This window comes from Suncus etruscus, chromosome 2, assembly GCF_024139225.1.
Source record: "Suncus etruscus isolate mSunEtr1 chromosome 2, mSunEtr1.pri.cur, whole genome shotgun sequence".
NCBI classification, from domain to species: Eukaryota; Metazoa; Chordata; class Mammalia; order Eulipotyphla; family Soricidae; genus Suncus; species Suncus etruscus.
Window position 1 is genome coordinate 144,188,430 of NC_064849.1, and position 25,598 is coordinate 144,214,027.

Consider the following 25,598-nt stretch of genomic DNA (forward strand, 5'->3'; position numbering starts at 1 on the left):
TTGCCATATAAAGCAAATTTCACAGGTTATAGGAATGAAAGAGGATCTTATCTTTGGAATACTAACTGTTATCCAGCCTACAATTCCATTGCATGAGATTGGGTCCTGCTCTGGTGCCAAAGAACAATACAGTCTTATACAAAACCTCACCCATTTCAGCACAGCTGAAGTCATGCCAACAGTTAAAAGAACTATTGATTCTTCAAATACCTCCTGTAGGCCACTCCCAAACATATATAATACTCTTAGGAGCATGTAAGTTAAAAATACAGGGGGAAAGGACATATACCAAATGGTAGAGGAGTGGTGACATGGTCTTTGAAAAGAAAAACACAGAACACAGAAAACACAGATCAGAACAAATTAAAGATCTCTGAGGAGGGTCAATAATTAATGACCCTATTAACAAATAGCACCAAGAATCTGTTTGGAGTAAAAATCTTACTTCAAAGTTTGGGTGACAGGAATGATGTCCAATGATAAATTTAAATATTGCAATTGTTTTTATTTTGTTTCTGTGGTGTCAAGAATTGAACCTAGGGGTCTCATACATACAAGGCATGTGCTCTATCATTAAGCTAGTTTGAGTGCTTATAAAATTAAAAAACATTTATAAACGTGTAGGTGTGCATTTCCTATATTTCCTCCTCTGCAAGTAATAAACCAACATGGCTTAAATACATGTACATCTTATAATAATGCATATTCTCTAGGGGGAAGAAAATATTTCTTATCTATAAGTCATAGAAAACTATTTAGTTCCGAGCCAAACCATTAGATAAAATTGTTGCATATTGGAATTGATTTGGTACAATAGTATAGTAGAACTATTAAATCTCAGTAAATTAAAGATAGAAATCTCAGTAAATTTTGTTGTTTTTAAAAGAGAATTGTAGGGCCGGGCGGTGGCGCTAAAGGTAAGGTGCCTGCCTTGCCTGCGCTAGCCTTGGACGGACCGCGGTTCGATCCCCCGGTGTCCCATATGGTCCCCCAAGCCAGGAGCAACTTCTGAGCACATAGCCAGGAGTAACCCCTGAGCGTTACTGGGTGTGTCCCAAAAAAAAAAAAAAAAAAAGAGAATTGTAAATGATAATTGATCCAGGAAATAATAGATAATCCCAGAAGAACTGCACAACTGTAATATGCATGAAGAGCTCCTCTATCGCCCTGAACAGTGGAAATGTATGTTCAACAATGTACAAATAACCATTATAGCCAAAGGAGAAATATCATCCACTGATACTTAAATCTGTCATGATTTTTTTTTTTTTTGGTTTTGGTTTTTTCTTTTGGCGGGGGGAAACACCCAGTGAAGCTCAGGGGTCACTCCTGGCTATGTGCTCTGACATCGCTCCTGGCTTGGGAGGCCAAATGGGACGCTCAGTGATGGAACCGTGGTCCCCTCTAGGTCAGCCACATGCAAGGCAAATGCCCTATCGCTGCACCACCACTCCGGCTCCAAATCTGTCAAGGTGTTTATTGTTGTAGCCAGTTTATTGTAATAATTTTTTGTTCACTTACACTTTCACTCATCATTAAACAGATCCATTTATTCCAAAAGTCTTCTGAGAAACAGCTTTCATGATAAACTTTGTTGGGTATAGATAATAATTATTTAATTCCTGTAGTTTTACAATCATTTTCATGTGTTATTCCATTTAATAATTCTAAATATCCTATGAAATATGATATTCTTATCATCACTATATATTCGATAATACCAATAAATTATAGTCAAGAAGCTTTCAAAAGTTTACGCAGTGTTGGGGAGCTGACAGAGTTATAACTTAACCTCAATCCTCCTGTCCCCAGAGCCATTATGTCATCATGATATGTGTTTCCTGACTTCTAAATACTGTCTTCAAGGATTCTTATATAAAAACAATTGCTACACAGGCTAAAAAATCATTTAGAGCAAAATTCTCAAGAATGTATGTACAAGGATTTTTTTCCCCAAGCCCCTGGCTATCCCACAAATGGCTTTTTCTGGGGATTTTATTCCTTTCATCTATTTGTCCTTAAACCAAAAGTTAACTACCTTTTCAAATTTCACTTTAAGTTTTATCTCTCGATTAACAGCCATTTTCCACAGTGGAGTACCGCTTTTAATGAGTTCACAAAACTTACTGCTTCTATTTCAACAAAGAAAGAACTATGACAGCTTGCTGAGGACTAGATAGTAGACAGTTTCTGGCTCACTACCCGTTGAGAAAATTCACTACTGCACACCATGCTTAGCAGCAGACAAGATTCAAGTTGCACCTCAGCAACGTTAGAAATGCTTTTGAATTGAACCTGTCAGGGTTTTTTTGAATAATCAAATTTCATATATTAAATCCATGAGTGGTCAAGGTCTACATTGTACAGAAAGTGCTGAAGAAGTAAAAGAAAAAAAGAAATCACCACAGCTAGGAACTGAGAGCGCTTCCTGGAGATATACTTTGATAAAGAAGTCAGTATTCAGTGGGAAACCATGAACAGACTCTACCAATAAGAAAGCACATTAGGTAGAAATGTCAGAGACTTAAATACTTACCTGAGAGCTTTTCCCGTCCTCTCTTTCTTACTATAAAAAGAGACAAAAAAAAAAAAAAATAGCAGATATACTCCAATGTCCTGGCTACTCAAAAACTATGATAGCACAAAACAGTGGTTAATAAAAAGGAAAAGATTATCTTTTATAAAGTTTCTGCACAGAGGATCTGGTGATATAGCTACAAAAAGTGAAGGATGTATCTGATGCCCAGAGTTTTATTTCTGGCACCAGAAGTCCTCTTGCAACATTCCACTAGGTCTACTCTCTAAAGAAGTGGCCTTCAGAGTTTCCAGCTTGGTGTGGTATATATATTTATATTATTATATTTTATTATATTAATTATTATATTATATCATATTATTATATTGTATTGTATTATATCATATTCTATCATATCCTATCATAGTATATTATATATTTAAATTACATAAGCAAGTTTTTAATCCCTTGATAAAAAATAAGATACAAAGAGAAGAAAAATTCATCTCGGTTTTTCCAATCCTTAAATATTCTTGCTGCAACCATGTTGTAACCAAGTGGAGAAATTTCAAGGAAGTTACAGGAACTAATCTAGAGACCTAACATTGTTAGACAATTAAAGCAATCATGGATTCTCCTACATAAGAAAACCTTGATATGAGAGGAAATATAAGCCCTGTTACTTAGGTTAATTTTGGTATCTTTTACTTTCTGCAAAAGCAGCCTGATGTGAGATTTCTTCAATAATGCTGATGAAAGATCTCAATCGATCATACTAAATAGAATAATAGGATAAAACTACAAATTAAAGAGGTAGTAAATATGACTAAAGTGGTAGAGCATATGACTGGCATGTTGAAAGCTTAGTTCAAGATACCTCACTATAAAAGCAGGTACCCTGAGGTGCCCTAGGATTTGTGAGTGAACAAACACCTCCCCAATACACTGGAGGTGGCTCCTATAAATTAAAGAAAACATGAGGCAAAGTGTTGGAGAGACAAGTAGTGTGCTTGCTTTCCTTGAGGTCCATCAAGATTAACTCGAGACAATCCATAATGATATTCCATGTACCTCCATGTAATCCCTGAATGTAGTGGCAAAAGTAAGCCCTAGGCACCACTGAGTATGACTCCAACATAAAGGTCACTACAACTAAAAACAGAAAAACGATTGCTTTAAAAATCTCATAAATTCATAGCTAATTATTTATCTCACAGTAAAACTAAGAACTGTCAATCCATAGCAGTTAAAATCTGTTGTTTGTTGTTTTTATATTTTTATAATTTTTATTTAGATAAAATGCATCACATAATAGACAATGTTGATCATAAAACATTTGTTTCCAGATGAGTAAAAGCTAAGTTATTTTTAAAAAATATTGGGAAAAAAAAAGAAAATGTAAGAGAAGAGAAAAAAAGAAAAAAGAAGAAGTACAGTAGCAGGTCAATTTGTGAAAATTATTGTGTCACCAATAAAATCATTGATACAATAGCAGAAGGTTTAGTAAGCTCTTGTTATATGACCAGTATGTTAAATTGCAGTGTTCCTTTAGGGATGACAGCATCAAACAAATGAAGTTGTCCAGAAATTCAAAGCTATAATATTATGAATTTTAGGGATATAGACTCAGCTGCCAGGCCTTCTTAAAAAAGACCCAGTTTGAAAATGGCAACTGTATTTGTTGGTGTGGTTACTGCTGACAGGCATTCCCAGGAAAAAGAAACATGGAGGAGGGTGCCCACACTCATTCCAAAAAGCGCCCTGGTGAGATCAGCCCAACAACCAGCCTACCTGGAGTGTGGTCAGATCAGTTGTCCCCGCAGGAAATCGGAGAGGGTCAGTGATAAGGCAGGCCATTGGGAAATCAGTCACTCTGGGTAATGGAGGCAGCTAGCACGGCTTCAGCAGGGTGGGGGCTTAACCCACTTTTCCTCCTCAGATGGCCGGCTTTGTGCTGTGTAGGCCTGTGTAGCCATAATCTTTCACAGCTCTGTTTACATCTTGTTTGAGAAAAGAGATTAAGAGGGCTTTTTGTGTTGTTTGTTTTGGTTTTGGTTTTCCAGCCACACCTGGTGATGCTCAAGGGTTATACTCCTGGCTATATGCTCAGAAATCACTCCTGGCTTGGGGGACCATGTGGGACACCAGGGGATTGAACCACAGTACATACTAGGCTAGCGCGTACAAGGTAGATAGATACCTTACCACTTGTGCCACCACTCAGGTCCCATGGTTTTTTTTTGTTTTTTGTTTTAATCTTGGCAATTAAAGTAAATATTTGTAAATGTGAGTTAAGGAACACTGGTTAAAAATTATTGTAACCCAGATGCTAAGCCAGGTGGAAAATCCTCTGATATGATCATTACAAGAAAGTTTTAATTTAGTCAATTGGGTTGTGACAGTCTGAATTTCAAAAACTCATATTGGATTAAAAAATGAGGAATCTATATCCAAAGTTAGAGGAGAATAAGCCAATATTTATATATCCATAATTATCTGAAGAAAACATTTTTGAAACCAAAGACTGAGGGCAAATCTAGGGTCAGATTTGTAAGATACTGACCTCACTTAATAATTGATATCTTGAGGCCGGAGAGATAGCATGGAGGTAAGGGATTTGCCTTGCATGTAGAAGGATGGTTATTTGAATCCCAGCATCCCATATGGTCCCCTGAGCCAAACAGGAGTGATTTCTGAGTGTAGAGCCAGAAGTAATCCCTGAGCGCTGCCAGGTCTGACCCAAGAAATAAAAATAAATAAATAAATAAATTTATATCTTATACATTGTTTGGGAATAAAGAATGTACCTGGCCATCTTCTGTTTTATTAGATCATCCAATTTTTAACAAATTAAATGTAAAATAAATGGTGAATAAAAATTTATTGATTGTTAAATATAGTTTGGGCTTTGTCAAGTTTTGAGAGTAAGTAGGGATACAGATATACAAATATCTTACAGTGACTGAAATGCAGCTTAAGAGGAAATACTGGCTAAGAACACATTTTACATTAGTCTATGAAATCAGTCATATTGGTAAGAGACCAAACAAAAAGTCATGGTAGATTAGGGTGCTCATATTTAACTACAGAGTGTTGGGCTCACCATAAATTTGAATGTGTTATCAGACAACTTCAGAAAGTTATTAGACAAAATACTAACTTTCAATTTTAGAGAAGGATTTTGGTTAATATGTGTTTCTTTCCCAAGATATAAGAGATAGAAATATTCTGAATCCAACATCACTTCAAACCCAAAAAAATTTCATATGTCAAACAGTCAAATGCACATGTTATAAAACACTAAAATGCTTATTTTTAACCTTTTACCACTACAAAATAATTTTCACAGGGTGCAAATCAAAATCTAAATAAATTTTGTCTGACTAGCACAAAAAAGCTATTATTTTCCCAATTTTACATTTGGGGAAATAATCAAAAGTTCTAACACAAATTATTAGCCTAATACTAACATTTATAATTTATACAAATAACAAGTGCTATTGATTTCTTATCATTTAAGTATTTGTACAAGCTCAGTTTTCTAATAGAACATTTATATAGAAAATATTTATATAGAAAAGTAACATAATTAAACCTCCTTCTTTCTGTGGCCGCTCATCTTTCAGTAGACTGTAACCTAGGACATGGAATCACTATGAATCTGACTCCATATTCTTACATTTCTTTGACTGCTTCCAATAGCAAATATTTTTATTATTGTTGTGAAAATGATCCAGGATATATAAGCATATTATCTAGTTTCCAAAGTACCTCTTGTACCTTGAAAGAACAACAAAAATTTCAGTTGGGAGCATACACTAGAGATTAGAAAAATCAGTTAAAAAATTCAGGTCTCTGAAGTGCATGACCAGCCAGACCACCGAAGCAACAACCGTGACCTACAGATTTTTACTACAGGGCCTAAGCATCGAACACGTTCAAGCAAACTAACATGCCCTTGCTCTTTTACCCTCTCTTCTCATTACTTCATATTTTTGTTGGTGTTGTTTAATTGTTGGTTTCTTTTGTTCTGTTTTGTTTTCTTTTTTCTCTCTTCTTGTCTCCCTCTTCTTTCACCTTCTTCTCATTACCATCAATTCAATCCATGTCAAATAAAAACCACATGGTTACCTTCTCTATAGGAAAGGAAAGAAAGCTGATATATAGAGTGCTGCAGACAATACTGCAAAGGGTAAACACCTATATAGATAGACCCCACTAACACAATGGTTAGTACTCGAGACACGAAACCTATACATATCCAAAAGTTGATCTATTAGCTTCCTTTCTTTACATGGGGGGACAACACTGATGGTGGGAATGCCCCTCATTCATTGTCACTATATGCTTTAAATATTACTGTGAAAGATTTTAATTCACTTTTACCACAATAAAAATTTAATAAAATAAAATAATTCATGTCTCAACTATCATAACAATGAGAATGAATGTGGAAAGTAGAAAGCCTGTCTCAAATAAAAGCTGGGGAGGGCTGGGGAGGAGGGAGATTTGGGACATTGGTGATGAGAATGTTGCACTGGTGAAGAAGGGTGTTCTTTTATATGACTGAAACCCAACTCCAATCATATTTGTAATCAAGGTGTTTAATAAAGATATTTAAAAAATACTATAGAATAAGAATAAAAATATAAAATAATTTAAACTAACTTCTTAAAGTACAAATAATAGAAATATCTGTAGTCTATATTGTGTTAACTATTATATAAAAAGATTAATGTGGCTTGAATTGAGCCAAGTGTGGCCTGGACCACTGGCTCACCTGGGCCGGCCCTTTTCCTCCTCAAGTCCGGATGAACCAAACAAAGCATCTCCTAAGACAAGATCACACTGGGTGTGAAGATCACTTAGAGCTCACATGCCTTCTATCTGTAACTAGAAACCAAAAAAAGGGATATGGAGAGGCCCAAGGGACAAGAGCTGTGAGACCCTGAGTTTGATGCCAGGCACTGCCTGGACCCCTGAGCAGTCCCTGGGAGTGACCCATGCAGAACCTGATGTGACCCCCAAATGAAACAGAACAAAAATCCAGAAGGAGAGAAACGACACAGCTGCTTCCAAAACAAGGGCACTTCATTTCATCTGCAGAGAAGCCACACAAAGGTTTACATCCATTTTGAAGGAGAAGCCTCACTCTGGGATTTTCTTGGCACAAGTGTTATAAAAATGGCCCCAAAGAAAGGCCTTTGAATATCAAGACTATTTAGGACATCAGAGTGTAGCCAGTATGGCAGATTGAGAGTTAAGCACCTGTGAGCTGGTGCAGAAAACCTGAGCGACTTCTTCCTTAGTTCCCTTGGATTCTTTCAGTTTTGCTGAGTGCACAGTGGAAATGAAAAATAAAATTAAAAAAAAAAAAGATTAATGTAAGCAATTTACATCATTTTAATAATATGTATTTTTAGGTTAGGTTCTAAATGTTTCTAAAAATGTTACTAGTGTTGATTACTCACCTCTCCCAAATGTGGACTGTTGTTTGATAATGGGCTCAGTTTCAGAAGGATCCCCAGCACAAGAACTCTACCAAAGACCTCTCTGCCACAAATCTATTCTCAATCTTAAGAAGACCAGGGTGTGTGATGAAAATATGCCCTGGATTGCACACCCCAGAAGAAAATCTCAAAAGACAATGGGGAAGCCTATACTTCCTTGATAAGTTAATGACATATGTAATAATACCTCTTAATTTGTTTATCCCCAGGGCCAGAGAGATAACCACAACAGTGTTTGCCTTGCAAACAGCCAATCAGAACCTAAGGTGGTTGGTTCGAATCCTGGCATCCCATATAGTCTCCCGTGCCTGCCAGGAGCTATTTCTGAGCAGATATCCAGGAGTAACCCCTGAGCACTGCTGGGTGTGGCCCAAAAACCAAAAAAAAATTTTTTTATCCCCAAATGTAGTCTCCTGCATTGTCTTATTTCCTTAATTTTTTAAACTTATTTTTCTTTATTTTTTTCCTTTATATATATGTGAGTATGTAGATAGATAGATAGATAGATAGATAGATAGATAGATAGATAGATGATTGATGGATGGATAGATAGATAGATGGATAGATAGATAGATAGATAGATAAAGAGAGAGATAGAGATAAATAGAGTTTTTTTGGGTCTTGTTTCTGTTTTCTTTTCTTCCTTAACTCCGCCTGTATTGGTTCTGCTTGATACAAAAACCTACAAGAAAATGTCTTGCCTGGGATAATAGCTCAGGTCAAAAAAAGAGCACAAATGGGATGGAGCCTGACACTCTCTCCAAATGCACCAGCAATATAATATAGCACCATGTCATCTTGCAAAGGCATACTAAACAGGGGGAAATTGTACATATAGAAACAAGCTCTTATCTACTAGGGATAAAAACTCAAACACTTTACAATACAGGGCACCTCTCACCTTGAACTTATGTCATGTGGACCCAACTTAGATTCCAGGTGATTAGACAGCAACTATCCAACCCCGAACCCAAGTTCTCAGACATAGAACCGACATAGTTCTCCGCCCCAGCCCCAGGAACCAATCTCCCTCTGAGACATTCCTAATACTGCTCTGACATCAACATATGCTGGTTTTAATATGACATCCTGACAATGAGGAAATGGCAACAACTTGGTCTAAGACAGGTAGTCTTACCTCACTTCCTAACTATAAGATGAAATCAGAAGACATGTCATTCTTTGATTTGTACAAAAGCCAAGTTTGCTATCTACAGAAGACTGACTCTGATAATCATGACTGGGCAGAACTTATCCAGGGACCAATAAAAGGAACCCTAACCAAGATCTCTAATTCCAGAAGTCTGACTGAAACAATTGCAACCAAGCAGATCATCGGGAAACATAATGAAAGACTCTATCCTAGGCTTCATGCTAGGATCAAGACAAAAACCAAGACCACCAATTACTGAAGACTTATTAAAACAACAGTGATGGATCACAACTCCGAGAACCATAAAGAAAGACTTCGTCCTAGGCTCCATCCTTTGACCTGTGCAAATTTCAAGATCTCTAGCTACAGAGGCATGATTTTATCACCCATGATAGAGTGGAAAGTTTCCAGACACCACAGAAGGAACTAGGGGAGAGTAAAAGAGCATGTACAGAGCCTGGAGTTATTTCCATGATAGTATACTTCAAGGGCAGAGAAACCCTGTATCTCTTAGGCCAAGGGAATTCCCTTTCTAATTCCCTCCAAAATATTTACTGTGCCTATGCAAGGAAAAAAATAAGAGAGAAGCACAAATAGATTGTTTTAAGTTTTGTCATTGTTGTTTGCTGTTGGTTATTTTTCTTTTCTTTTGAGCTTTATTTTGTTTTATATTTCAGGATCGTGGTTATTGTATGGCTGCTGTCTATATTGCTCTGGTGCTTTTCGAGTTTTTGTTTGATATTTTTATCTTTTATTTTATTTTATTTTTAAATTTTTGTACCATTGTTATCTTTTTCTATTTTTCCCCGCTGCTCTTAAACTGATAGATATAGCCTCTAGAAGGACTCCTCTCATTTTTTACTTGTTTGATTTTTGACCAATTTTATTTTATTAATATTTTTTTTCTCTTTCCTTCAAACAGAACCATACAACTTGAATCATCTTGCTCCATCTCACAAATGGAGGGGGAAATAATGGAGGGTACCAAGATCAAACAATCACATGAACATTAAGTAGAAATAAAGAAAGGATCAAACTTAAGCACTAAATTCAAAGCCAACGACAACAGAATCGATATACAATTTACAACATACTAGACAGAGAGAGGACCACCTCTACTAGCAGTCTATGGCATAAAAGAGGGGGATATGGGATATATACTGAAAACAGGGGTGAAGGGAAGACAATGAGGGAACACCCCTGATTCACTATCATTGTGTACCTAAAATATTACTGTGAAAGATTTGTAATCCACTTTGTTTAAAATTTTAAAAAAAATCTGATACTTAGGGGCCAGAATGATAGTGTAGCAGTAGGGTGTTTGCCTTGCATGTGGCAGACCCAGAACAGACCTGGTTTCGATCCCCAGCATCCCATATGTCCCCTCAAGCCAGGAGTGATTTTTGAGTGTATAGCCAGAGTAACCCCTGAGCATCACTGGGTGTGGCCCAAAAACAAACAAAACAAAAAAATCTAATACTTAAAAGGAAATCCCTCAAATTAAAATGATCTTGGAACATAAAAAAATTTTCCAAGTTAAAAAGTCATTAAATGAAAAACCGGCTAAGCTTTGCAAAAGCCAGCTTCCTGTGTGTGACACCAGGCGGGGAAAATCCGCGAAATTACACCAGCCCAGTGGGGCCCAACTGAAAAACTGTGAGTGTGACCTGTCTATGTCTGTCTACTGTCCTCTTGCGTGAAACTCTTGCGAGTGGGGCAAAAAGAGGCTCCAGAAACCTCGCTCACCCAGACGCCATTTTCAGGGAGGGACTACAGAGCATGAAAACCGGCTAAGCTTTGCAAAAGCCGGCTCCCTGTGTGTGACACCAGGCGGGGAAAATCCGCGAAAGTACACCGGCCCAGTGGGGCCCAACTGTGAAAAACTGTAAGTTTGACCTGTCTATGTCTGTCTACTGTCCTCTTGAGTGAAACTCTTGCGAGTGGGGCAAAAAGAGGCTCCAGCGGAGCACGGCCGCTCTGCTTCGCTACGCGGCCATGCACTCTTTCTAAGGAAAGAAATCCATTGCAACAAGAAGGAAAAATCACACTAAGAACGGCGCTATATCACAGAAGCAAACATTTCTCTCTGGACTGTCTTCTCTGTTGCATGCTCGGGCCTAAGATTTGACCCAGTGTGAGGCTTCATCCACGGAGGACTCCCCTCCCTTAGAGGCAAGTCAGCCCATCCAGAAAGGGAGGAGCCAGAGGAGTGTGCTGCCTACATCATATAGACAATGAATACCACTACAACACGTAGAAAAACCCACAATACAAGTGTGACAATGGGGAAACAACGCAGGCCAGCATCAGACATAGAGAATGAAGATGACAATTCTGAGGACCAGATAATGACCAACCAACTTATCAACCTCTCAGATAAGGACTTTAGACTAGCAATATAGAAGATGCTCAACGGACTCCAAGAAACCATGAATCGAGTTGAACAGAACACTAATAAGAACCAAGAAAATATGAAGACAGAAATCACAAAACTCCAAACTGAAATAACATGTCAACTAACAGGACTGAAAAAGTCAGTAAACGAAGTGAATGACAAAATGGATAAGCTCTGGGACAGGGTATCAGAAGCTGAGAATAGACTTGGTGCTGTGGAAGATGAGATACATAACAATTCCATACAGCAGGAGAGATTGGACAAAAAACTTAAAGCAAATGAGCAGACAATGGAAAAATTAGTCAAAGAATGGGAACAGATGAAAATAGAAGTCTATGATAAGATCAACAGAAACAACTTAAGAATCATTGGAGTCCCAGAGACCCAGGAAGAAAATTTCCAGAAAAATCAATGGTCAAGAACATCATTAAAGAGAAACTTCCAGAGCTAAAGAATATATGTGATCAAATCCTGCATGCCCGAAGAGTACCAACCAAAAGAGACCCCAGAAAAACCACCCCAAGACACATCCTAGTCACAATGACAAATCCCACAGATAGAGACAGAATTCTGAAAACAGCAAGATCAAAAGGGGAAATCACGTTCAAGCAAGCTTCCCTGAGATTTACAGCAGACCTGTCACCAGAAACACTCAATACCAGAAAGCAGTGGTGGGATATTGTGACAAGACTGAATGAAATGAATGCTTCACCCAGAATACTATACCCAGCAAAACTCACTTTCCGGTTTGACGGAAGAATACATGGCTTCACAGACAAAAAACAGCTCAGAAACTTCACAGACACAAAACCAGTCTTAAGAGAAAAACTGAAAGACCTAATCTAAGACAAGACTACCCAAAAGACACACCAAATTTTGAAATAAAGATGGCGTTAAATCCCAGGACAATTCTTTCTCTCAACGTCAATGGACTAAATGCACCAGTTAAGAGACACAGAGTGGCTAAATGGATCAAAAAACTCAATCCAACCTTCTGCTGCCTACAAGAAACGCACCTGAATAGTCAGAACAAACATAGACTCAAAATAAAAGGCTGGAGAAAAATTATCCAAGCAAACAACACCCATAAAAAAGCTGGAGTGGCCATACTAATATCAGATAATGTAAACTTTATACTCAGGAAGGTTGTAAGGGACAAAGATGGACATTTTATATTAATCAAGGGGTATGTAGAGCAGGAAGAATTCACTCTCCTAAACATATATGCACCGAATGAAGGGCCAGCAAAATATTTAATACAACTGTTGACAAATCTGAAAAATAATATCAACAACAACACAATAATTGTGGGGGACCTTAACATGGCTTTGTCAGCACTGGATAGGTCAACCAGACTGAAACCCAACAAGAATATACTAGACCTGAGGAGAGAAATGGAAGAAAGAGGCCTAGTGGATATATATAGGACACTCCATCCCCAGAAACCTGGATACACATTCTTCTCCAATGTACATGGGACATTCTCTAGGATAGACTACATGCTAGCACATAAAACATACCTCCATAAGATCAAGAGGATAGAAATTTTGCAGACTACCTTTGCTGACCACAAGGCTCTGAAATTATTTGTGAACTCCAAAGGGACTCAGAAGAAACACTTTAACACCTGGAAGTTAAACAGCCTCATGCTCAATAACCAGTGGGTCTGAGATGAAATCAAGGAGGAAATCAAAAGGTTCCTGGAAACAAATGACAATAAAGACACAAACTATCAGAACTTATGGGACACAGCAAAAGCAGTTCTGAGAGGAAAATTTATAGCTTTGCAAGCACACATCAGGAAGGAAGAAGGAGCTTACCTGAGTAGAATTAATGACACAGCTAATAGAACTAGAAAATGCTCAACAAAAGTACCCAAGAATAGGAAGACAGAAGAAAATAACAAAGCTGAGAGCAGAAATCTATGAAGTGGAAACTCAAAAAACAATCCGAAAGATCAACGAAAGCAGAAGTTGGTTCTTTGAAAAAATAAACAAGATTGATAGACCACTGGCAAACCTAACAAAGAAAGAGAGAGAGAGAAACTTGATAACTCGTATCAGGAATGAAAAAGGAGAGATCACTACTGATATGACAGAGATTCAAAGGGTAATCAGAAACTACTTTGAAAAACTCTACGCCACTAAAAATGAGAACCTGGAAGAAATGGATAAATTCTTGGACTCTTATAATCTTCCACGGTTGAAGGAAGAGGATGTAGCATATCTAAACACCCCCATCACCATTGATGAAATTAAAACAGTAATCAAATGTCTGCCGAAAAACAAAAGCCCAGGTCCAGATGGATTCACTAATGAATTCTATCAAACTTTCCAAGAGGAACTACTGCCAATCTTGGCAAGACTCTTTCATGAAATTGAACAAACAGAAACACGTCCAAATAGCTTTTATGAAGCCAACATCACCCTGATACCTAAACCAGACAGAGACACTACCAAAAAAGAAAATTACAGACCAATATCACTGATGAATGCAGATGCAAAGATTCTCAACAAAATCCTGGCAAATAGGATTCAATGCCTCGTTAAAAAGATCATCCACTACGATCAAGTAGGTTTCATCCCAGGAATGCAAGGCTGGTTTAACATCTGTAAATCTATCAACATAATACACAACATCAATAACAAGAAAAATAAAAACCACATGATCATATCAATAGATGCAGAGAAAGCATTTGATAAGGTTCAACACCCATTCTTGATCAAAACTCTCAGCAAGATGGGAATGGAGGGAACCTTTCTCAATATAGTGAAGGCCATCTACCACAAGCCAGTGGCAAATATTATCCTCAATGGAGAAAAACTGAAAGCCTTCCCTCTAAATTCTGGCACAAGACAAGGCTGTCCTCTCTCACCACTCCTATTCAACATAGCACTGTAAGTACTTGCTATAGCGATTAGGCAAGAAAAGTATATCAAGGGAATCCAGATAGGAAAGGAAGAAGTCAAGCTCTCACTGTTTGCAGATGGCATGATACTCTACTTAGAAAACCCTAAAGACTCTATCAAAAAGCTTCTAGAAATAATAGACTCATATAGCAAGGTGGCAGGCTACAAAATTAACACACAAAAATCAATGGCCTTTCTATACACCAATAGTAATAAGGATGAAATGGACATTAAGAAAACAACCCCATTCACAATAGTGCCACACAAACTCAAATATCTTGGAATCAACTTGACTAAATATGTGAAGGACCTATACAAAGAAAACTATAAAACTCTGCTCCGAGAAATAAGAAGGACACACGAAAATGGCAACACATACCCTGCTCATGGATTGGCAGGATTAACATCATCAAAATGTCAATACTCCCCAAGGCATTATACAGATTTAATGCCATCCCTCTAAAGATACCCATGACATTCTTCAAAGAAGTGGATCAGACAGTTTTGAAATTCATTTGGAACAATAAACACCCTCGAATAGCTAAAGCAATCATTGGGAAAAAGAATATGGGAGGAATTACTTTCCCCAACTTTAAACTGTACTACAAAGCAACAGTTATCAAAACAGCATGGTATTGGAATAAGGATAGGTCCTCAGATCAGTGGTATGGGTTTGAATACTCAGAAAATGTTCCCCAGACATACAACCACCTAATTTTTGATAAAGGAGCAGGAAATCCTAAATGGAGCAGGGAAAGCCTCTTCAACAAGTGGTGTTGGCACAATTGGATAGCCACTTGCAAAAACTTGAACTTAGACCCCCAGCTAACATCATGTACGAAGGTAAAATCCAAATGGATTAAACACCTCGATATCAGCCCCAAAACCATAAGATATATAGAACAGCACATAGGCAAAACACTCCAGGACATTACAGGCATCTTCAAGGAGGAAACTGCACTCTCCAAGCAAGTGAAAGCAGAGATTAACAGATGGGAATATATTAAGCTTAGAAGCTTCTGCACCTCAAAGGAAATAGTGCCCAGGATACAAGAGCCACCCACTGAGTGGGAGAAACTATTCACCCAATACCCATCAGATAAGGGGCTAATCTCCAAAATATACAAGGCACTGACAGAACTTTACAAGAAAAAAAACATCTAACCCCATCAAAAAATGGGAAGAAGAAATGAACAGACACTTTGACAAAGAAGAAATACACATGGCCAAAAGACACATGAAAAAATGTTCCACATCACTAATCATCAGGGAGATGCAAATCAAAACAACGATGAGATACCACCTCACACCCCAGAGAATGGCACACATCACAAAGAATGAGAATAAACAGTGTTGGCGGGGATGTGGAGAGAAAGGAACTCTTATCCACTGCTGGTGGGAATGCCATCTAGTTCAACCTTTATGGAAAGCTATATGGAGATTCCTCCAAAAACTGGAAATCGAGCTCCCATACGATCCAGCTATACCACTCCTAGGAATATACACTAGGAACACAAAAATACAATACAAAACCCCCTTCCTTACACCTATATTCATTGCAGCACTATTTACCATAGCAAGACTCTGGAAACAACCAAGATGCCCTTCAACAGACGAATGGCTAAAGAAACTGTGGTATATGTACACAATGGAATATTATGCAGCTGTCAGGAGAGATGAAGTCATGAAATTTTCCTATACATGGATGTACACGGAATCTATTATGCTGAGTGAAATAAGTCAGAGAGAGAGAGAAAAACGCAGAATGGTCTCACTCATCTATGGGTTTTAAGAAAAATGAAAGACACCCTTGTAATAATAATTTTCAGACACAAAAGAGAAAAGAGCTGGAAGTTCCAGCTCACCTCAGGAAGCTCACCACAAAGAGTGATGAGTTTAGTTAGGGAAATAACTACATTTTGAACTGTCCTAATAATGAGAATGTATGAGGAAAATGGAGAGTCTGTCTAGAGTACAGGCGGGGGTTGGGTGGGGCAAAGGGAGACTTGGGACTTTGGTGATGGGAATGTTGCACTGGTGATGGGTGGTGTTCTTTACATGACTGAAACCCAAACACAATCATGTATGTAATCAAGGTGTTTAAATAAATTTAAAAAAAATTAAAAAAAATAAAAAGTCATTAAATATTTTACCTATTTAAAACTTCTGCAGCACTTGAGAATAGCAACTTCATCCCATACTACTCTTTAAAGGACATGCCCTTTAGTGTTCTCACACACTCTCTTAAGCTTTTTGTCATTCTCAGTGATGCACTGGAGAACCTTTCATGTCTGGTGCTGGTGCCAGAGTTCTAACATGCAAAAAGATAATCTTTGGATAATCTTTCACACAGGAGAACTGAATCCTGAATTTTGGTCTCATTTTCTGTTTTGCAAACTCTGATTCCCAGACTTCATTAGGAATTTGGAAAGATCTGTATGCTTAAGCTTCCACTAAGTTTGTGTCATAAGAAAGGATTAATATTTCCGATACCGATAAGCAGTCTTCAACAGCAATATTGCAACTCACTTTCCTCTTAAAGACTTTTAAGATTTATTGGTACAAGGATATATCACTATAAGTTTGTTGCACATAGGGCATTTGCCTTGCACATGACTAGCATGAGTTCTATCTCCAGTGTCCTATATGGTACCCAAAACCTGCCAAGAGTGATCCCTACATGCAGAAAAAAAAAAGTAAATCAAGAGCACTATGAGGTGTGACCCCCAAACAAACAATTAAACAGAAAGATTAGATGATTTGTTATCTTTGAGCAAATCCCTATTTAATTTTGATGAGGTATGTAATGTGATTTTGACCACAGTCCCTCATGAAAAATTACCTCTAATCTTACACTATTAAAAGTTATGACTGGGAGAAATAGTACAGTGGGTTGTGTGTTTGCCTTGCACATTGCTGACCCGGTTTCCATCCTTGGCACCACATATTGTCTTCTGAAAACACAGCCAGGAGTGTGAAAAAAAATCCAAAAAGATGCCTGGCATTACATTTTCAGCTAGGCTGTGTTTTTGTTTTTTTGGTTTTTTGGTTTTTAGGCCACACCCAGCGGTGCTCAGGGGTTACTCCTGGCTGTCTGCTCAGAAATAGCTCCTGGCAGGCACGGGGGATCATATGGGACACCGGGATTTAAACCAACCACCTTTGGTCCTGGATCGGCTGCTTGCAAGGCAAACGCTGCTGTGCTATCTCTCCGGGCCCTAGGCTGTGTTCTTTAAGCTAACTGTATAGAAAGAGGAGGTACAGTAAATGCACTCCATATACACCTCACCTCAGGCCCTTTGCCTGGTCCATATTGTGAATTGGGGAACAAAAACAAAAGCAATATCAGAGAAAATTCTAAGGCACATTTTCTTAGATAAAATTTATGTTCATTAGCACAGTTTTCTAAGGAGAAATATTCATGTGTGGTCTTATGTGGGTAGCAATATCCATATGCAAACCAAGATTTCAACTTGTTTAACAGGACTATTTAGAGAGACTAGAGTAGTATTTCTCACCAGGAAGTAACTGAATGAATGCTAGGGGATGTTTAGAAATACTGACTCTTGGTTTTCAGAGTTGAATTGGGTAGCAGAATTTAGATTCTGCGGGCCCGGAGAGATAGCACAGCGGCAAGATGCGGCGTTTGCCTTGCAAGCAGCCGATCCAGGACCAAAGGTGGTTGGTTTGAATCCCGGTGTCCCATATGGTCCCCCGTGCCTGCCAGGAGCTATTTCTGAGCAGACAGCCAGGAGTAACCCCTGAGCACCGCTGGGTGTGGCCCAAAAACCAAAAAAAAAAAAAAAAAAAAAAAAAGAATTTAGATTCTGCATTCTTACAACCTCAGAAAATTCATGTTCACCTCAAAATGTAGTCTACAGTTGGGTTTTCAAAGCAAGGGTTTTGAAGTAACATGTAACTTATGCCTTTAAAAACATAATGAAACTAGATAGTCGCAAATATACCAGAATATTTATATTCAAATTTGTGTCATTCTGACTGCAGTCACACTTGAAAGTTCTCTGCTTATTTCCCTGACATTCCATCCTGACACAGTATTTAGAAATTCTCTCCTAGACTTAATACAACTCACAAAGTCATGTCATTTTGTTATAGTTTCACCTCTTTGGAGACCAAAAGCAATTTTTATACTGATTAAATTCATAAGACTAAGCCAAATAATGCTCTTTCCAAAACCAAATTCATTTCCAAATACAAATATTTGCTCTCCTTAGGAGTAGTAATAAGATTGCATATAAGCACTGAAGAAATAAAAAATGTTTCAATGATGGCAGCTTAATTTAAGTAACATACAGTAAGGAATTCCTTTTTTTTTTAATGACAACTCTCTAAGACTGGAGAGATATAGTACATGGGTTATACTACACTCTGGTGTGGGGTGGGGGCTGGGGAGGCCTGGGGTCCTCTTTAAACTCCTCTCCAGCACCCACCTCACTGGCACCCTGGGCAGACAGCTAGGGATAGCGCTGGGGTTCGGGAGGAAGGAGTTGCTGGAAACAGGGGTGGAGGGAGGACTACACTGGTGGTGGGAATGCTTCTCACTCATTGTCACTATAAGCCTCAAATATTACTGTGAAAGAATTGTAATTCACTCGAGCACAATAAAATTTTTTTAAATTTTTTTAAAAATCTACGCATTATTGTGCTGAGCTATAGTACAGTGTGTAGGGAGCTTGCCTTGTACCCGGCCAACCAGAGATCTATTCCAGATATCCAATATGGCCCCTCAAGTCACACTAGGAATGATCCCTGAGTCCAGCCACATTCAAAGAGACATGCTTGCCTGGTTAACATACCATGACATGAAGTTCCCTATGGCACTCTTGAACCCTGAGGTGCCATAGGACTTCTTTAGAAAATTTGCAAATCCAGTAATTCTTGTGAAACTTAGAGTAGGGCTTCTTAAACTTTTTTCATACATGTTTTCACATAAATAACTGTAACAGAGGTGAATGCCGTCAGAAATACCAGGGATTGATTATGAAGTTGATTTTGAATTAAGGTCTGATTGTTGCATATTCAGAAGAATTTTACTATTAGTAGATTTATTGTTTAAAAAGCTAAGTTCTAGAAAAGAGGACCTGGTGCTCCAAAGATATAAGATACAAGTTGAAGCATAAGAGTTGAGAGCATTCTGAAACAATCTAGAAATATAAAATAGTCTGATAAATATATAAATATATCAAAATAAATATAGCATAAAAATCACACCTTTATTATTACTTAAGAGCCATACCTACTAAATGAAAGGCTCACAAGCAACAAGTGTCAAGATACTCAATTCTGCCCATCACCACTTCAGAAGCTGTAAAATAAGAGAAAAAAATATAGTAATATGTAACAAGATCCTGTTCTCTGACATGGGAAAAAATGGACCAAGTGAAGGTAGTATAATCCAGAGAAAGTGCAATATCTATCCCATCATTTCATTGTATTTAGTGAAATCCTTCAATGTTAAAGATACTGTGGTGGCAGAAAGGACAAAATGTAAATATGCACTTTATCTTTTCATTTTGTTTTTTTGTTTTTGATTGATCAATTGAGATTTTGTAGTTTACAATACTGTCAATAAAGGTTTCTCATGCACCTAATTCCAACACCACCCCCAGCATCATGTACCCATCTCCAATGAAGATGTTTGAAGATATGCAGCCAAAATATACATTTATTGATGGAAGATTTAAGTTTATGGATTTGGGAATCAAACAGATTTGTCTGAAATTTTTCTCCCCAAATAATTTACATAAAATATCTAAATTTCATGTTCTTTATCAATGATAATAAAATTGTTGCCCTTAAGTATTCTATAAACATTTACTCTCATTGTCATTGTCAAAATATCTTTACGTTGGTATATAATAATTTTATCTGAAGGATCATAAAATTTTCATCAAGATATACATCCAACTAAATTCCCATGCCAAAGTCAACAACAATGAAATAAAAAGACCTAAGCTTTAATAGCCTAAACTTAAAAAGGGCCTATTATAAAGGCAGATTGGTTACAGGGCAAGGTGGTAAGGTATGCATGCACTCTGGTACCATTGTTGGAGGGAAGTCAACACTAGCAGTGGATTGGCCCTGTTTCATTGAGTATCTACATACAATTATGAAGGACTTTGTAAATCACAATGGTGTCAATAAAATAAAAGTAAATTGAAAATGAAATACATTTGGATTTTATCTTGTAGGATAAGTGCTAATTCTTCAAGTGAAAAGGAGGTAAACAATAATCTAGGTAGAAAGAACGATAAAGAAAAAGTCACAAAAATGTTAAAGTACATTTTTTATCAGGGATGAAAGATGACTTAAATACAATCATAATTTTAAAAATACTAGAAAATAAGCCTAAAATAAAAATGATAAAAGAAGAAGCAGCATTATGACAATAAACTACATAATCTATAGGAACTGAGGAAGTAAGGAGGCTAGAGAAATAGTATAGTGGATTAGACACTTGCATTGCACACACCTGACCTGGGTTCAATTCTAGCATCCCCATGGTCCTCCAAGCAGTAGTGATCCCTGAATGCCAAGTCAGGAGTAACCCCTGAGCACCACTAGAGTGCCCCCAAAACAAACAAATTAACAAAATCTTGAAAATTAGGTGCTGGAGACATGATACAGGAGAGTATGGGTATCCCCTCCCCAAACTTCTTGTTAATCCCACCCGAATGATCAGAACTGTCCACACCTAGAATGGGTGGATAGAGGAGTGTGCCTGGGGGGGAGGGAGAGGATAAAAAAGGGAAAGAGCAAGAACAAGAGAAACGCAGCAAGAAGGAAGCATGTAGAGCAGCAGAAAAGAAGTCAGAGAGAGCTCTGGAGAAAAAGAGATGAGAGAGAAAGACACTGCTTAGGAGCAGCAGAGAGAATGACAAGCAGATAGCCAGAGGAGAAGCAGCAGAGAGTGGCTGCTAAAAAAGTTTAGCATAGAAGCCATGTGAGGAAATGCACATGGAGAATAGAATAAATGAAGATGTCTCCAATAAATTATTTCACCACTACTACCCTTTTCCAGACCCACCGGCAGAAAGGGCTAAAAGCACCATGCCGAGAAAGGCCTTATCCAACACTAGGAATTTAGCCTTTATATTTTATAATTAAAACAACAGGAGTAGGGCTCTTGCTTTGCACACAGCCAACCTAGGTGTGATCCCAGCACCCTGGAACCCCTTATTGTTCCCTAAACCCTGCCAAGAGTATTCCATGTGCATAGCCATCTGTGATCAAAAAAGTAAAAAAAAAATGAAACAAAAGAACTAAAACAAAGTCAAAATCTTAAACCAACAAGCAGCAGGTTATCTTGCTTTTTATATCATATGTCATACATCATAGATCATAGATAATAATGAGGCCCTACAGAAACTAGATGGAGAAGGTGAGAGAAAGGGAGGGGTGGGTATCTAACACAGACAATATACGATAAATAATCAAGAAAAAATTTTGGAAATTGTTAGTGAGCGTGGGTGATGATAGGAAGTCAATCCTTTATACTTTCGTGTCCCTCTTTTTATATTTATCCTAGAGATACAAGCTAGTATATTAGAGTTGTGTCAGAAGTAATTCCTCTTTGTCCATCTCCTCAACGAGCCCATTAAAACAGAGGAGATACTGATTAAGGAGACATTAAATGCAGGCCAGGGCAGAACAAGTAGCACATGGGGTAGGGTTCTTGCTTTGGCGTCTCTGACTAACTCCAGTGTTTGTATACTAGAGTCCAGAGCCAGAGATCCCATCCTGGAGCACAGAGCCAGGAACATGAACATGTCCTGAGCACGCACTAAGGTAGCCCCAAAACAAAAATAATAACTAATAGGTTTTGATTAATAACAACCTGACATTGATGGCAAGAGATATAGCCCGAGGAGAGTCAAGCACCTGCCTAGTAATGTGGCTGTGTGAGTGGCTGCAAACCCTAGTTCATCTCTCCATACATGTATGATTTCCCAGTACTACCAAGACTTTGGTCACAGAGTGAGGAGTTATCCCTGAGCACCTAAAAAAAAAAAAAAAAAAAAAAAAAAGCACCAAGCAAAAAACTGAAACAGTAAAAACTATGTAAAATGTTCTGATTATCTTGCTCTTTCTATCATATCAATCATATCAACCTCTCTTCACCCCCTCTGGTTAGTCAGCTACATTTATGTCAGCTAATTTTATTATCTAATAACTTTATGTCATGAAAATTCCAACTGTAAAGATTAAATTCTGAAGTGTTGAAGGAGTTCCACCACTTTGATTCAGTCATTTTAACTGACTCTCTTTTATGTGGTATATGTAATAATATAAATATATTTATACATATATAAGAAATAATCACTTTTTTCCTGTACAAGTGAAGTTGGGCAGGTGAGTAGTACATAATGCTGCAAATTGTATTATGGGAGAAAACAAATGATAATGAGAAAAGTTACAACCAAATACAAAATAAAAATAGTTTGATAGAAATCAGAAGATTCAGATCCTAATTTAGGAGCCAAGTTCTAGGAAAAAGTTTCTGGACCTTAGCTAGGCAAAGAGGTGGTAAGCACTTGGCTCTAGAATCAGTCTCAGTGAATTCTTATTTAACGGACTCTCCTGTTTACTCATTCCATACTTTGGAGTAGGTTATTTTTACCTCATTCTACTACTGAGTTCAATTTATAAAATGAGGTTACCTATAGTTGTTATCTCAATCAAATAATTTAAACAGGAAGTTCTTCAAATACTACCCAATACAGAGAAAATACTCCATAAAATCAAATTATTTCAATATCCCTGAACCTCAAAATAATTTATTATAAAATAATGACAACAATTGTAATTGTTAGGAGTGCCAACCTTACAAACTAGAGGCCCATGAGGCTGTGCATTAAATTGTAGCACTGCTCCATATATCCAAGTACAATCCTATAGTTTTGTTTGCTGTTTGGAACCTTCAGGATCACAACGAAGTGTGTGATCTTTGGACAGAGAGACAATATATGCAAGAATTTACTTGCATCTTACCAATGTGGGTTGAATCCCTAGTAATATATGATCCCCCAGCACCTCTAGGAGTGATCCCTGAGCACAATGTTTTTTATCTCAATTACATTGCAGCCAAGTATGTGTGAACCTGTAACAAAAGTGTTCAAGCACCACAACCAGTGTGTAGCCCGATAAATATGGAACCATTGATAACTGTTCATGAGAATCACGATTTATAAGTGTCAATGATGAGAACGTGTGCAAGCACCACAACCAAGTGTCTGTCATATTTAGTCATAACAACAAAAGGAGGGCAAGATATATTTAAAAAATAATATTAGAAGTCAGAGAGATAGTACAAGCAAATAAGGTACTTGACTTGCACAAAGCTAATACAGGTTTGATTCTAGATCACGTGTCATCTTTGAGCACAACAGAAATAAGCCCTGAGCAGTCAGGTGCAAACCCCAAGCCTAATAACAATAATAATGGTATTCACATTGCTAATTTGAAAAAGTAGTGGGGTTTTGGGGTTTTTTTTTTTTTGTTGTTGTTGTTGTTGTTGGTTTTTTTGGGTCACACCCGGCAGTGCTCAAGGATTACTCCTGGCTCCATGCTCAGAAATCGCTCTTGGCAGGCACGGGGGATCATATGGGATGCCGAGATTTGAACTAATGACATGCATTAGTTACCTCCATGCTCCCTCCGGCCCCAAAAAAGTCATTTTTTAAGATAAGTTATATAACATGAGATCATTGAAATTGGTTTGTCAGTTATTGAATATATAAAAATAAATGCATGATCAATATTATTTATAATGAAAAAGAAATATAAGGTAAAAAGAAATACCATTAAGTAACAGATAACTGCTCCTCAGATTGTCTTTTAGCAACTTTGTAAATGGAAACTCCATTTGGAACTTTTCCTAAATATATCAGAAGTAGGAAGAAATCGCTAGGCTTTTCTGGCTAGAATTTTGATCCAAATGGATTTGAAAAGAAAATGACAAAAATAGTAAAAAGTGTGATGGATGATTTTTAATAATTATTTGAGTCAGTTGTCTTAACCAATGAACCTGTTGGCATTGATGACCACATTCTTGAGATGGTATTAGAGTAAATATATAAAATTCAATCTTTTTTAAATGTTATCCACTTGGGATATCTGTTGACATTTTGCAAAGCAAACCCTAAATGTACTTAACCGATGAGTAAAACATTAAAATTAAAAAATCAGCCTATCTTTTCTCTCAGTACCTTTTTCAAATGGCACAGAGAACTTTACACAAGCTACAGCTACCTCTATATTTAATTCCTAGGGGCAATGGTATTCATCAGTGCATTAAGGACCCTGGTCAGGTATTGCTGAGTCAATTCTATTCTGGAACTTTTCTTACTTGTGAATGCAGAACACAGGCCTTGAGATGTCATTATTCCAACATTATGATAAGGCACTCACTTATGCTGCTTTACAGGAGAAAGAACTAAAGTTTAAGAAGCCAGAGCCACCAATTTATATTATGCTACTGTAACACTTGAACAGAATCTCATTTTAAAAGACAGTGCATAGAAGAGAAAATGCCTTACTAGCTTAATCCATGATGGTCACTTCAAAGGTCTTTCCTTTCTTTTTTTTTCTCTCTTTTTTGTTATTTTCTTTTCTTTTTATCATCAGTAATTTCATTTTCATTAAAAAGCACAGCTTCAGGGACCAGAGAGATAGTACAAAGGGTATTATCATCAACTCAGGTTGTATCATCAGCACCCCATTTGGTCCCACGAGCCCACCAGAGAGGGTTCTCTCTGAACACAGAGCCAGAATAAGCTCTGAGCACCAGAGGTTGTTACAAAAAAAAAAAAAAAGCACAATCTCAGTACTATTAAGTCAGGATAATTTACTTGTAGCATTAAGCACAAAGATAGACTGACCATCTTCCCAGCCATGTTCGCTAAATACATTTTTTAAATCATGTATTAAAGAAATGTATTTAGCAAAGACATGTTTCTAAATATGTGCAATAGTAATAAAGGAAGTTATGAAGCAGTAATAACAAAAGTTATGCAATTATGCAAAAGTAACCTTCTTTGAACAACTAAAGAATTATGAATTAGCTTATCTAAGTAGAAATATCAACTTTTCAAAA

The 25,598-nt window shown here is 37.4% G+C and overlaps 1 non-coding gene and 1 pseudogene across 1 annotated transcript; one reads left to right on the plus strand and one right to left on the minus strand.

The window, feature by feature from the left end:
- LOC126001893 (platelet-activating factor acetylhydrolase IB subunit alpha2-like) overlaps window positions 1–25,398 on the minus strand; it is a 41,553-nt pseudogene extending 16,155 nt beyond the window's left edge.
- Window positions 17,687–17,815, plus strand: LOC126002725 (small nucleolar RNA SNORA51). The gene has a single exon (XR_007493387.1). It is a non-coding gene; the product is annotated as a small nucleolar RNA SNORA51 (small nucleolar RNA).
- Window positions 25,399–25,598: the final 200 nt, after the last annotated feature.